Source organism: Loxodonta africana, chromosome 6 (assembly GCF_030014295.1).
Source record: "Loxodonta africana isolate mLoxAfr1 chromosome 6, mLoxAfr1.hap2, whole genome shotgun sequence".
In the NCBI taxonomy this organism is placed as follows: domain Eukaryota; kingdom Metazoa; phylum Chordata; class Mammalia; order Proboscidea; family Elephantidae; genus Loxodonta; species Loxodonta africana.
Window position 1 is genome coordinate 131,134,246 of NC_087347.1, and position 12,650 is coordinate 131,146,895.

At 37.9% G+C, this 12,650-nt stretch overlaps 1 non-coding gene across 1 annotated transcript; it reads left to right on the plus strand.

Annotated features, from left to right (window-relative positions):
- The first annotated feature begins 12,327 nt into the window (after window positions 1-12,327).
- On the plus strand, window positions 12,328-12,433 carry LOC111752477 (U6 spliceosomal RNA). Its single transcript, XR_002787397.1, has one exon. It is a non-coding gene; the product is annotated as a U6 spliceosomal RNA (small nuclear RNA).
- Window positions 12,434-12,650: the final 217 nt, after the last annotated feature.

Consider the following 12,650-nt stretch of genomic DNA (forward strand, 5'->3'; position numbering starts at 1 on the left):
TTCATGAAAGTGTGTCAATCAAGGAAGACTTCCTGGAGGAGGTTGTGTTTGAGCAAGGCCTTTAAGAGGTGTCCAAGAAGCAAAGGAGACATAGTACTCATTATCTTGCAGGACAGCCCTGACTTCACCAAGTTGGAAAGCTCATTACTAAGTGTGAGATAGAAATGTAGTCAGAATATACATTAGAGACATTGTCAGGAATTGACAGAGTGCTTATCCAAAGACAGATGATGAGGGAAATCCAAGGGGTGGAGAGAAGCTGTGGGAGTGTTGAGGAGAGAAGCCAGTGGACCGAGAGTTGAGAAAGACACATGTGGCTCAACATGCTTTAAGGCCAAGAAGCTCAGAACTTGGCCTGTGAACAAAGAAAACACAGGCAGGCAGCCCTTTTATGTGATGCTCACTATCAATTTAGAAGACCACACCCAGCTGGGGTCCTCTGGGAAGGCTTTCCTAACCCACCTCAGCAGGAGTGCCACAACCTCATTTGTGTTCATACGACATGTGCTGCACAGGCTTGAATCACAGCACTTATGACATTTTTTAATTGAAATTTTTGTTCATGTAATTGTACAGTCACAGGAAGTTAATATGGAATAATACAGAGAGATCCCACATAGACTACCCTGTTTTCCCCAATGATAACATTTTGGAAAGCCATAGTACAGTATTACAACCAGGATATTGACATTGATACAATCTCCCAATATTATTCAGGTTTCCCCAGTTTTACTTGTACTCATTTGTGTGTGAATGTGTGCATTTCGTGCTATAAAACTTTTATCGCATATGTAGATTTGTGTATCAGTCACCACAGTGAAGATGCTGAATAGTTCCATTACCACAAGATCCCTCATGTTGCCCTTTTATAACCACACCCACCTCCCTCCCCACCCACCCCCTCTCTAACCCCTGGCAAACACTAACCTGTTCTCCATTTCCATAATTTTGTCCTTTCAAAAATTTTACATAAAAATAATGCTACAATACTTAACTTTTTGGTATTGGCTTTGTTCACTCAGCATCAAGTCCATGTAATTTTACCCAAGTTGCTGCGTGTACCAATAGCTCCTTCATTTTCACTGCTGAGTAGTATTCCATGGTATTGATATACCACAATCTGTATACCCATTCATTTGTTGAAAGGTCACTGGGCTGCTTAAGTTTTTGGCCATTATGAGTAAAGCTTCTATGAACACTGTGTAAGGTTTTTTTTGCAAACATAAATTTTTGTCTCTCTAGGATAGATAGCCAACAGTGCAATTGCTGAGTCATATGGTAATTGCATGTTTAGTTCTAAAATAAAATAAAACCTTTTTTCCAGAATGGTTGTGCCATTTTACATTCCCAACAGAAATGTGTGAGGTATCCCATTTCTCTACTTCCTCTGCGGCTTTTGGTGTTATCACTTTTTTATTTAAGTCATTCAGGTAGATATGTAGTGACATTTCATTGGAATTGGTTAATAATCTTGAACATTTTAATATACTTAATTTCCATCTTTATAATCTTTTTGGTGAAATGTCTGCTAGTGTTTTTTGTTCATTTTTCTAATCAGATTACAGTGAAATTGGAGAATCCCTTGTATATTCTAGATACTAGCAATGGTTGGATATGAGACTTACAAATATTTTCTCCCACTCTACAGCTTGTCTTTTCCTCCCCTCCATAGAGACTTTCATAGCGCCAGAGTTGTTAATTTTGATGTGCTATGATTTATCAGTTTTCGTTTTGTAGATTGTACTTTTGGTGTCAAGCCTAAGAACTCTTTTTCTAACCCTATATACCAAAGACTTCCTCTTGTTATTTTTCTTTTTACAAAAAGTCTTATATTTTTACTTGTAAATTTTTGATCCATTTTGAGTTAGACTTTTGTATAATGCTTGATGTTTAGGTTGACATTACCCTGTTCTCATGTATTTACATTGATTGATTTTCAAATCTAGCATTCTTAGAATAAACCTTTGGTTATGAAGTGTAGCTATTTTTATCCATTGATGGATTAATTTGCTGATATTTTGTTGAAGGTTTTTGTGCCTAATTCATGAGAGATATTTGTCTGTAGTTTCCATTTTATATTGCCTTTTTCAGGGTTTTGGTATCATGCTAATACTGGCCTCATAAAATGATTTGAAGGTGTTCTGTCATTTTGTACTTTCTGGAAGAGACTGTGTAGAATTAGTGTTAATTCTCCTTTAAATGTTTGTAGAATTTTCCAGTGAAACCATTTGTGCTTGGAGATTTCTTTTTCTGGAGTTTTTAAATTATGAATGCAATTTCTTTAATAATTATAGGCATATTCAGATTATCTATTTCATCTTGGCTAAATTTCAGTATGTTGTGTTTTTTTAAGCAATTCATTCATTTCTCCTATGCTGTCAAATTTATGACCCTAAAGTTGTTTGTAGTATTCCTTTATTGCTCTTACTGCTGTAGGATCTGTGTTTTTCTGTATTTTTAGCTCCTCTATCATTCATTCTATCATTCATGTTATTGATGACTCATGTCTTACCTTTTTGGTTTTGTCAATCTTGCTAACGGTTTCTTCTATTTCTTTCTTTTTTTTTTTTTGAAAGAACCAGCTTTTTCTTTCATTAACTTTCTCTATTGCTGTACCATTGTAAAATTTATTGATTTGCACTCTAATCTTTATTATTTTTTTCTTCTTGCTTGATTTTGATTATTCTACTTTTTTTCCTAGTTATTTTTCAGGTAGGAACTCATATTATTGATTTGAGACCATATTGATTGATTTTAAAATATTGGACCAACTTTTCATTCCTGTGATACGTCTTGTTTGTTTAGGTTTTTTTTCCCCCTGGATTCCATCTGCTAATAATTTGTCAAAAGTTTTTGTGTCTATGTTCATAAGTGTATTAAACTAAACTTTTCATTTATTTTGTCTTTGTCTGATATTGTTACCAGTTGATGCTGGTCTCATAAAATGAATTGAGATGCCTTTCCTCCTTTTTTTTTTTCTTTTTCTGGAAGAGCTTTAATAATTTGGTATAGTTTTATCCTTACATATTAGGTAGATCCCCCCAATGAAATCACGTGTCTGGAGTTTTCTTTATGGGAAGGATGCTAAATATGGGTTGGATAGATATAGCGCTGCTCATTATATAAGATTTTTCTTGAGTGAATTTTGACAGTTTCTGACTTTCAAGGAATTTGCCTATTTCATCTGTGATATCAAATTTAGTGGTAAAAATTTGTTCTTAACATGTCCTCGTTGTCTCTGTAAAGCCTGTAGGGTATATGTGATGTCCCCACCTTCATTACTTATATTGATAATTAGTGTCATTTCTGTTCTTTTCTATATCTGTTTGGCTAGAAGTTTATGAATTTTATTTATCTTTTCAAAAACCAGCTTTTTGTTTCATTTACTTTCTGTATCTCCTATTTCCTATTTCTGTATCCTCTATTTCCTATTTCATTGATTTGTTTTGTAATCTATATTACTATTTCCTTTTGTCAGTTTTATGTTTAATTTGTTTTGGTTCCCTAGTTCCTTAAGGTTGAAAAGTAATTTTTGATTTGAGATATTTCTTCTTTCCTAACATGACCATTCAATGCTAAAAATTTCCTTCTGAACAATGCTTTAGTTGTATCCTACAAATGTTGATATGTTGTGTTTGCATTTTCATTTAATATTGTTGCTGTTAGGTGTTGTCCAGTCAGTTCTGACTCATAGCAACCCTATGTACAATAGAACAAAACACTGTCCAGTCCTGTGCCATCCTCACAATTGTTATGCTTAAGCCCATTATTGCAGCCACTGTGTCAATCCATCTCATTGAGGGTCTTCCTCTTTTTTGCTGATCCTTTACTTTACCAAGCATGATGTCCTTCTCCAGGGACTGATCCCTCCTGGTAACCTGTTCAAAGTATGTGAGATGTAGACTTGCCATCCTTGCCTCTAAGGAGCATTCTGGTCATCCCTCTTCGAAGGAAGATTTGTTTGTTCTTTTGGTTTTTCTCCGATACCACAATTCAAAGGCATCAATTCTTTTTTTAATCTTCCTTATTCATTGCCCAGTTTTTGCAGGCATATTAGGTGATTAAAAACACCATGGCTTCGATCAGGCACACCTCAGTCTTCATGGTGACATCTTTGCTTTTTAACACTTTAAAGAGGTCTTTTGCAGCAGATTTCCCCAAAGCAGTGTGTCTTTTGATTTCTTAACTGCTGCTTCCATGGGTGTTGATTGTGGATGCAAGTAAAAGAAATCCTTGACAACTTCAATCTTTTCTCCATTTGTCATGATGTTGCTTATTGGCCCAGTTGTGAGAATTTTTTTCTTTGTTTAATATAGGATATTATATAATTTGCCTCATGATTTCTTCTTAGATTCTTGGTTCTTTCAAAGTATGCTGTTTAACTTTTAAATATTTCAATGTTTTCTGGATATCATTTGGTCATTGGTTTCTGTCACAGAATTCTGTTTTGGTCCAAGAACATAATTCGTATGACATCAATCTTTTAAATTTATTAAAACTTGTTTTATGTGTAAGTATATGGTCTATCTGGGTGAATGTTCCATGCATACTAAAAAAGAATGTATATTATGTTGTTGGGAAGCATTCTATAAATGTTGATTAGGCAATTTTGATTATAGCCTTGTTCAAGTGTTAAATATCGTTAGTATTTTTCAGTCTACTTCTACCAATTGATTAGAGAGAATTGTTGAAGCATCCTACTATAATTGTGAATTTGTCTATATTTTCTTTTAATTCTATCAGTTTGTGGTTCAAGTATTTTGAAGCTCTGCTTAAGGCATACATATGTAAATTTACAATTATTATGTAATTGTATGAAGAATTTACCCCTTTATCACATGTGACATTCTGTTTATCCCTTGTAGTGTTCCTTTGTCTGCTATTAATATAGTCATTCCTGATTTTTTTTGTTTATAATTTGTTTCTCATATCCATTTCCATCCTTTCATTTTAATCTAGCTTTAACTTTATATATGATATGTTGGGTTACTTTGATTGACCTTTGAACGTTAAAGCAGATTTGTATACCTGGAATAAATCCCAGTAGGTCACAGAATATAATTCTTTCTGTACATTAAGAAAATTTTTGCTAATAACTTTTAAGGATTTTTGTGCTTAATTTAATGAGAGATGTTGGTCTGCAGTTTAATTTTTATACTATCATTTTTAGGCTTTGCTATCAGGATAATATTGGCCTCATAAAATGAGACCTTGAGAAGTGTCCATTCCTCTTGCAGTTTCTAAAATAAATTAGGTAAAATTAGTATCGATTCTTCTTTCTGGTAGTGCCCACTTGCCCTGGAGCCTCCTGGAGGGGAATGGAGTCTCAGGCCTGTGAAGACAAAAAGAATTCCCAGGCCATGCCACTTGTCATAGCTGGACCACTTATTGTTGACAGAACTCCCAGTGGGTCCTCCTGCGGCGTGGGGCTCTCTGAAGTTGTCAGATGGACTGTTCGATCCTGAGGACAAATGTGCCTATCTGAGCTTCCTTCTGTTGCTACATTGGGGATCAGGAAACATGGGGTCTGGGTTGACTTTTTCCTTGTTTGGAGTACTTAAGATACCCTACTGCTATGCTCTTCCTTCAGTCCTGGGGTCCTGAACCGGTTTGCCTTCCTATTCCACTTTTCAGAGCTTTCCTTTGGTTGTTTCTTTTGTTATTTCATAGTTGTACTTCATAGGAAAGGTCAGGGAGAACTGAATCTCTGCCAACTTGTCCAAACTTAAAGTACTGACCCACTTTTTGCACAATTTTGTTTACAGATGTATTCTTCCCATTTCACTGTGAACTCCTTAAAGAAGATGTAGGTATTTTATTTATGTGTATACTTTCAGCACCTTGGATATACCTATCATTTAGTAGACACTCAATACTTGTCAAATTAATAAATACTTGTAAAATTAATAAACTGATGATTTTATATCTGGATACCAAAAACAAAACAAAACAAAAAAAACATTGTCATCAGGTCGATTTTGACTCATGGTGACCCCAGAAAACAGAGTAGAACTGCCCCATAGGGTTTCCAAGGAGTGGCTGGTGGATTTGAACTACTGAACTTTTGGTTAGCAGCCATAACTCTTAAGCACTGCACCACCAGGAAGAAAAGAGAACATTTTACTCATTAAGGCCATACTTTTTTTTTTTTTAATAGGGCCATTCTATGAATATATAAACAACTCATTTGATAAAAAGGAAAGGGGACAATTGATACCATATCTTTCCATGACTGAATTCAAGTAATTAGTAATTATGACACCCTAGTGCTCACTGAAGCTAACAATCACAAGTGAAAAACTGAAACTAACTCACCAGGTGTTATACACATGCCTTGTTCACCTTGGCAGACCCGGCTTTCAAGAATGGCCCATTTGTATTTATCTATCAATCATCTTTACGCTCTTCCAATCAAGCAGCTACCAGCATTGGGAAAATCTAAACTGGAGGAAGGTATAGAGAACAGTTAGCTTCCAGAGAGGGAAAACAGTGCTGACATGCGTAACCAGATAATAAACATCAACACTAGTGTATAATGAAACCAAATCCCAGAGCCAATGAAGCGTGCCTACAGAAATTACCAAAACATGGAGAGCTACTGAAAATTAAGATGTCATGCTTCAATTCCAGTGTAATATCTGGAGTTGTGTTTATTTCATGTCTCTTTCTTTGCATATCCCTCAATTACACATAATGGGAAGGTAAGCACTAATGCTCGTTTTAAACATTATGTGAGTCAGCACCCTGTGATTAAAAAAAAAAAAAAAAGAAGCTACTTCCGTGTTCTCCTGAGACTTAGATTATTATGTAGCTCTAGCTATGACTGCAACAAAAGAGAAATCACGTTTCCCTGGGTTGTGGTCAAGGACTACTTGGATGTAAACTGCAATTGTCTCACTCATCCTTCAGCTCCACTCCTCAACATGTGTTTCAATAGCCTGCCACTGAATTTGCAATTACATTGACAAGAAATTACTGGTCTCTTAAGTATAATTCTTCAAAACAACCCTAGAAGCAAAAGGCCTTAAATAAATCATCAATTAGATATTAAACTCATAAGAGTTTGATATCTAATATCTTATGACCTGGGAATGCACTGTGCCCTGTGCTTCTTCAGTGTTCTTGGTTATGAAGCTATTCCCTGGACTCCAGGGGCAGGGCATTATATGGATGAACACATTTTTATGGAGCATGGTGGGTGGATAATTTGGGGATGCAGGGCTGTGCAAAATGAAAGCACAGCTGAATAAGAGACTCTAGAATGCTTAGACTGGGGATTCTATGAAAGCAGAGGATAGATGTAGTGAGGACATCAGAAGCCCACAGGAAATATGGGTAGCTGCCATAGTGGAGAGAGGTAAAAAGAGATGGAGAAAGGCCAGAGAGGGAAGACAATTATTTAGAAGCTAGCCCAAGTATATTAGGCTCTTGAATAGTTAACAATAAATATGTGCATATTTCTTGATTTGGCACCTTTAACTTCTCCCTCCTACCACTTGTCCAAAACTGTATGCTCCCATAGGAGGAAAATTATCAGTTCAGGTATGGTTTAATTATGCTGTTGTTAGGTGCTGTTGAGTTGGTTCCGACTCATCGTGACTCTATGTACAACAGAATGAAACACTGCCCGGTACTGCACCACTGTTATGCTTGAGCCCATTGTTACAGTCACTGTGTCAATCCAGCTCGTTAAGGCTCTTCCTCTTTTTTGCTAACACTCTACTTAGCAAGCATAATGTCCTTCTTGGGACTGGTCCCTCCTGATAACATGTCTAAAGTATGTGAGATGAAGCCTTGCCATCCTTGTTTCTAAGGATCACTCTGGCTGTATACTTCATCCAAGACAGATTTTTTTGTTGTTGTTCTGGCAGTCTATGGTATATTCAATATTCTTCCCAACACCATAATTCATTCAAAGATGTCCATTCTTCTTTGGTTTTCTTGATTCATTGCCCAGATTTCAAATGCATATGAGGCTTGAGTCAAGTGCACCTTAGTCCTCAAAGTGATGTCTTTGCTTTTTAACACTTTAAAGAGGTCTTGTGCAGCGGATTTGCCCAATTCAATGCACTGTTTTATTTCTTGACTGCTGCTTTCAAGGATGTTGATTGTGGATCCAGGTAAAATGAAATCCTTGACAACTTCAATATTTTCTATTTATCATGATGTTTCTTATTGGTCCAATTGTGAGGATTTCTGCTTTCTTTATGTTGAGGTGCAACCCATGCTGATGGCGGTAGCCTTTGATCTTCATCAGTCAGTGCTCCAACTCCTCTTCAGTTTCAGCAAGACAGATTGTGTCATCTGCATAGAGCAGGTTGTTAATGAGTCTTCCTTCAATCCCAATGCCATTGTCATCTTCATGTACTCCATCTTCTTGGATTATTTGCTCAGTTTACAGACTGAATAAGTATGGTTAAAGTATACAACCCTGGCACACATCTTTCCTGGTTTTAAACCATGCAGTTTCCCTCTGTTCTGTTCTAATAAGTGCCTCTCGGTCTATGCACACATCCCTCATGAACACAATTGTTCTGGAATTCCCATTCTTCACAATGTTATCTGCAATTTGTTAAAATCTACACAGTTGAATGCTTTTGCACAGTCAATAAAAGACAGGTAAAAATATTTCTGGCATTTTCTGCTTTTAGCCAAGATTCATCTGACATCAGCAGTGATATCCCTTGTTCTAACTCCTCTTCTCAGTCCAGCTTGAACTTCTGCTAGTTCCCTGTCGATGTACTGCTGCACTCACTTTTGAATGATCTTCAGCAAAATTTTACTTGTGTCTGATATTAATGATGTTGTTCTATAATTTCTGCATTTTGTTAGATCACATTTCTTTGGAATGGGCACAAATATAGATCTTTTCCAGTTGGTTGGCCATAAACCTATCTTCTAAATTTCTTGACATAGACAAATGAACACCTCCGGTGCTGCAGTCCTTTGTTGAAATATATCATTTGACATTCTGTCAGTTTCTGGAGCCTTGTTTTTTGCCATTCCCTTCAGTTCAGATTGGACTTCTTCCTTCAGTACCATTGGTTCTTGATCATATGCTACATCCTGAAATGGTTGAAAGTCGACCAATTCTTTTTGATACAGTAACTCTATGTATTTTTTCCATCTTCTTTTGATGCTTACTGTGTCTTTCAATATTCTCCCTCTAGAGTCCTTCAGTATTGCAACTTGGTGCTTGAATTTTTTCTTCCATTCTTTCAGCTTGAGAAATGAACTTAATGGTATGCCTCCCATATTCTGCTTAAAATTTCCTCTTTGTCATGCCTGTGTCTCATTCATTAATTTAATATTTTTGAGTGCTTTATTCACTTACTCAGTATGTTTGAGCACCTCCTTGTTCCGGTACTGTGCTAGAAGTATAGAATGAATAACATAAACAAAAATGTGCACTTTCATCATGCTGGCATTCCAAAGGGGAAAATAATAAATTAAGCAAATAAGGAGAGTTGCTAATATGTTAGTATGTTTATATCAAGATTTGTACCTCTGCCCTCATTTGGGATCTACGATTTAAATGAAGTTTCACCTACCTTCTTATTTGGGTAGGATTCCTGGATCACTTCTACACTAGGCACCATACCCCCCTGACAATTGGCACCACTGTCACTCATGATCCAATCCCCTGCCTGACACAAACCTTCAGAATGGCACACCAGCTTGAGATGCCATTGTCTGGGGAGGTGTAAGTAGGTAATTTATGAGAGATAACTTTAAGTCTAACTTTGTTACTGACTTAGCCAAAAAAAAATTAGCATCAAGAATAGGCTGGTTCCTACAAGGTGGAGGTCCATATACCTCCTCTTTTCAACTCCCCCATTTATTTTTTAAACCTGCTATCCCATGACACTCTCTCTCTACTGGGTTTAATAATTCATTGCAATGTCCACAAATTTTATAGAAACACCTTATTTGTAATAACTATTTTAATATAACAGAGAAGGCTGTAAACAGGGAAACATATAAATGAAGCAATACAAAGGGCAATATTTAGGAAGGGTCCCAGAATAGGCCCTCAACATCTCAAGGTTACCCACATATATCTCAGATGGGACCTACTTACTTCTCCTTGAAGCTGATGTTAACTCTTACCTACCAGGAAACTTTCAAATAGGAAACTATGATGTCACTAAGTAAACCTGGTGGCTGGCTGCTTCTCTTAGTGAACTCTGCTTTTGTCTGCCCCTCTCAGCAGGACCAGGAAAGCTTTAGGCTGGCTCTCACACTAGGCTGGCATCATAACAGCTCTGGGCCTACCCCAGCTGTTGGAGCAGAATTGCTCTGTGGGCAGCCCCTGTTTGGGGTGCCCAAACTCTGCAGGCTGACTTTGTCCCATATTTCCACTTCTGCTCTTCTAGCTGGGCCCCACTGCCGCTTTTGCTGGCCCCTGCCATTTTCCCAGTCACTGTTGACTGCTCTACTTTCTACCGGGTCCAGCTCTTTATGAAGTACAGTTCTCCATCAGTGTTTTATCTGTTCTTCATTGATACTGGCTTAGTGTAGGGTCTGGGAGGTTCTCAACACAAGGCCCCCATATTCAAAGGGTGCTTTCGCCTCCTGTCTCTTGTCAATCTGGAGGCCCCCAAACCTTGGTGTTTAGCTGCTTATTTTGGCCATTTCTTGATAATATCAAGGCAAGTCCTCTGTCATGGATTGAATTTTGTCCCCCACTCACCCCAAATGTGTGTATCTACTTGGTTAGGCCATGATTCCCAGTATTGTGCAGTTGTCCTCCATTTTGTGATTCTAATTTTATGTAGAAAGGATTAGGGTGGGATTATAATACCACCCTTACTCAGGCCACCTCCCTGATCCAGTGTAAAGGGAGTTTCCCTGGGGTGTGGCGTGCACCACCTTTTATCTCTCAAGAGATAAAAGGAATAGGAAGCAAAGCACAGAGTTGGGACGTCATACCACCAAGAAAGCGGCACAGAGAGCAAAGTGTGTCCTTGGCACCTGGGGTCCCTATGCCTGAGAAGCTTCTAGACCAGGGGAAGATGATGACAAGGAATTTTCCTCCAGAGCTGACAGAGGGAGAAAACCTTCCCCTGAAGCTGACACCCTGAATTTGGACTTGTAACCTACTAGACTGTGAGAGAATAAATTTCTATTTGTTAAAGCCATCCACTTATGGTATTTCTGTTATGTCAGCACTAGATGACTAAGACGTCCTCCCAAGCCAGATCAGACACAAAAAATTCTCTTAGCCAGATCAGAAAACAACCAATCCTTGATTACCCAGGGAATGTCAATCAATTTAGGCTTTGTCAATTACTGAGCCAAGCCAAACAAAAGTAACAAACCTTCAGGTTGTTTACAATTTACCCAGAAATTGTCAATCAACTCAGGAAATCCCCTCTCAAGTTATTTATTTATTGTTCCCAAACACCCAGGGCAAAAATGCCACATTAAGGGAACCCATTGCACCACAGAAGGGGAATTTGATATTGGATGCTTTTGCTACTCTGTGTATTTTGGGGCCAGGGGGATGAGTCTAAAAGATGGCCTTCATGCTGCCATTGCAGGGGGGTGGGTGGGAGGCTTTGCTAGAGTGGTTTTCCCTTGTTTGTCTACCTTTTAATGAGGAAAATGTATCACAAGGAGCAAGTGAATAGGCTGGATGCGACATGAATTGATCTTAACATGAATTAACTTGACTAGACATCTTCTCCTCATCCAATTTCTCCATTCCTTTTTCCTATTCTCTAATCCAAAAGCCTCAGTTTTAGGCCTTTCTTTCCCAGTTTCAAGGCCCCCACATACCTTCTTACTCTCGTTTCTCCTTTCCACACTAGAAATTTGTTGATCTACAGTGTTTTCTCTGCCTATTTGTACCTTGCCTAATATTAATATGTGTGCCAGGTAGTGAGTATATGATTCTGAACAGGAGACACACAGTCTTTGTCTTTGTGGAGTTCATAGTCTAGATGAGGTCTTCTTAAAGTTTAGCACACTTCTTAAAGTTTAGCACAGATACTGAAGTATCTGTTAAAACCCAGAATTTCAGGCCCCATCCATCTGTACTCAACATGCTAAGGTATTTAATCCTCATTACAAATGGATGGAGTAGATACTATACTTACCTTTATTTTTCATGTGAGAAACCGAAGTAGAGAGAGATCAGATAACTGGACCAAGTTTAAGCACTAAGTGGCAGAGGTAAGGCTTGAACCCAGGCAGTGACTCTCCAAAGCTCATGCTCTTAGCCACTGTGAAAGACTGCTTTAGATGTGGATGCATTCAGGATTCCTGGGGTCCTAATCCCAATAAGAATTAAGAGTAGGAATCCTGAGGAAAAAGAAAATGAAAGTGCTCACTTAGGCAGCACATATACTAAAATTGGAATGATACAGAGAAGATTAGCATGGCCCTGTGCAAGGATGACATGCAAATTCATGAAGCATTCCATATTTTTCAACACACCACACAGGAGAGGACAGCACTACTGGACTAAACCAAAAGCAGTTTCCTGAATAAACTGAGCACTTTGAAGGCCAGTGTGACAGGGGTTTGGGGACCACGGTTTCAGGCGACATCAGGTCAATTGGCAAAAAAAATCTATTAAGAAAACATTCTGCATCCTACTTTGGAGAGTGGTGTCTGGGCTCTTAAACGCTAGCAAGCTGCCATTT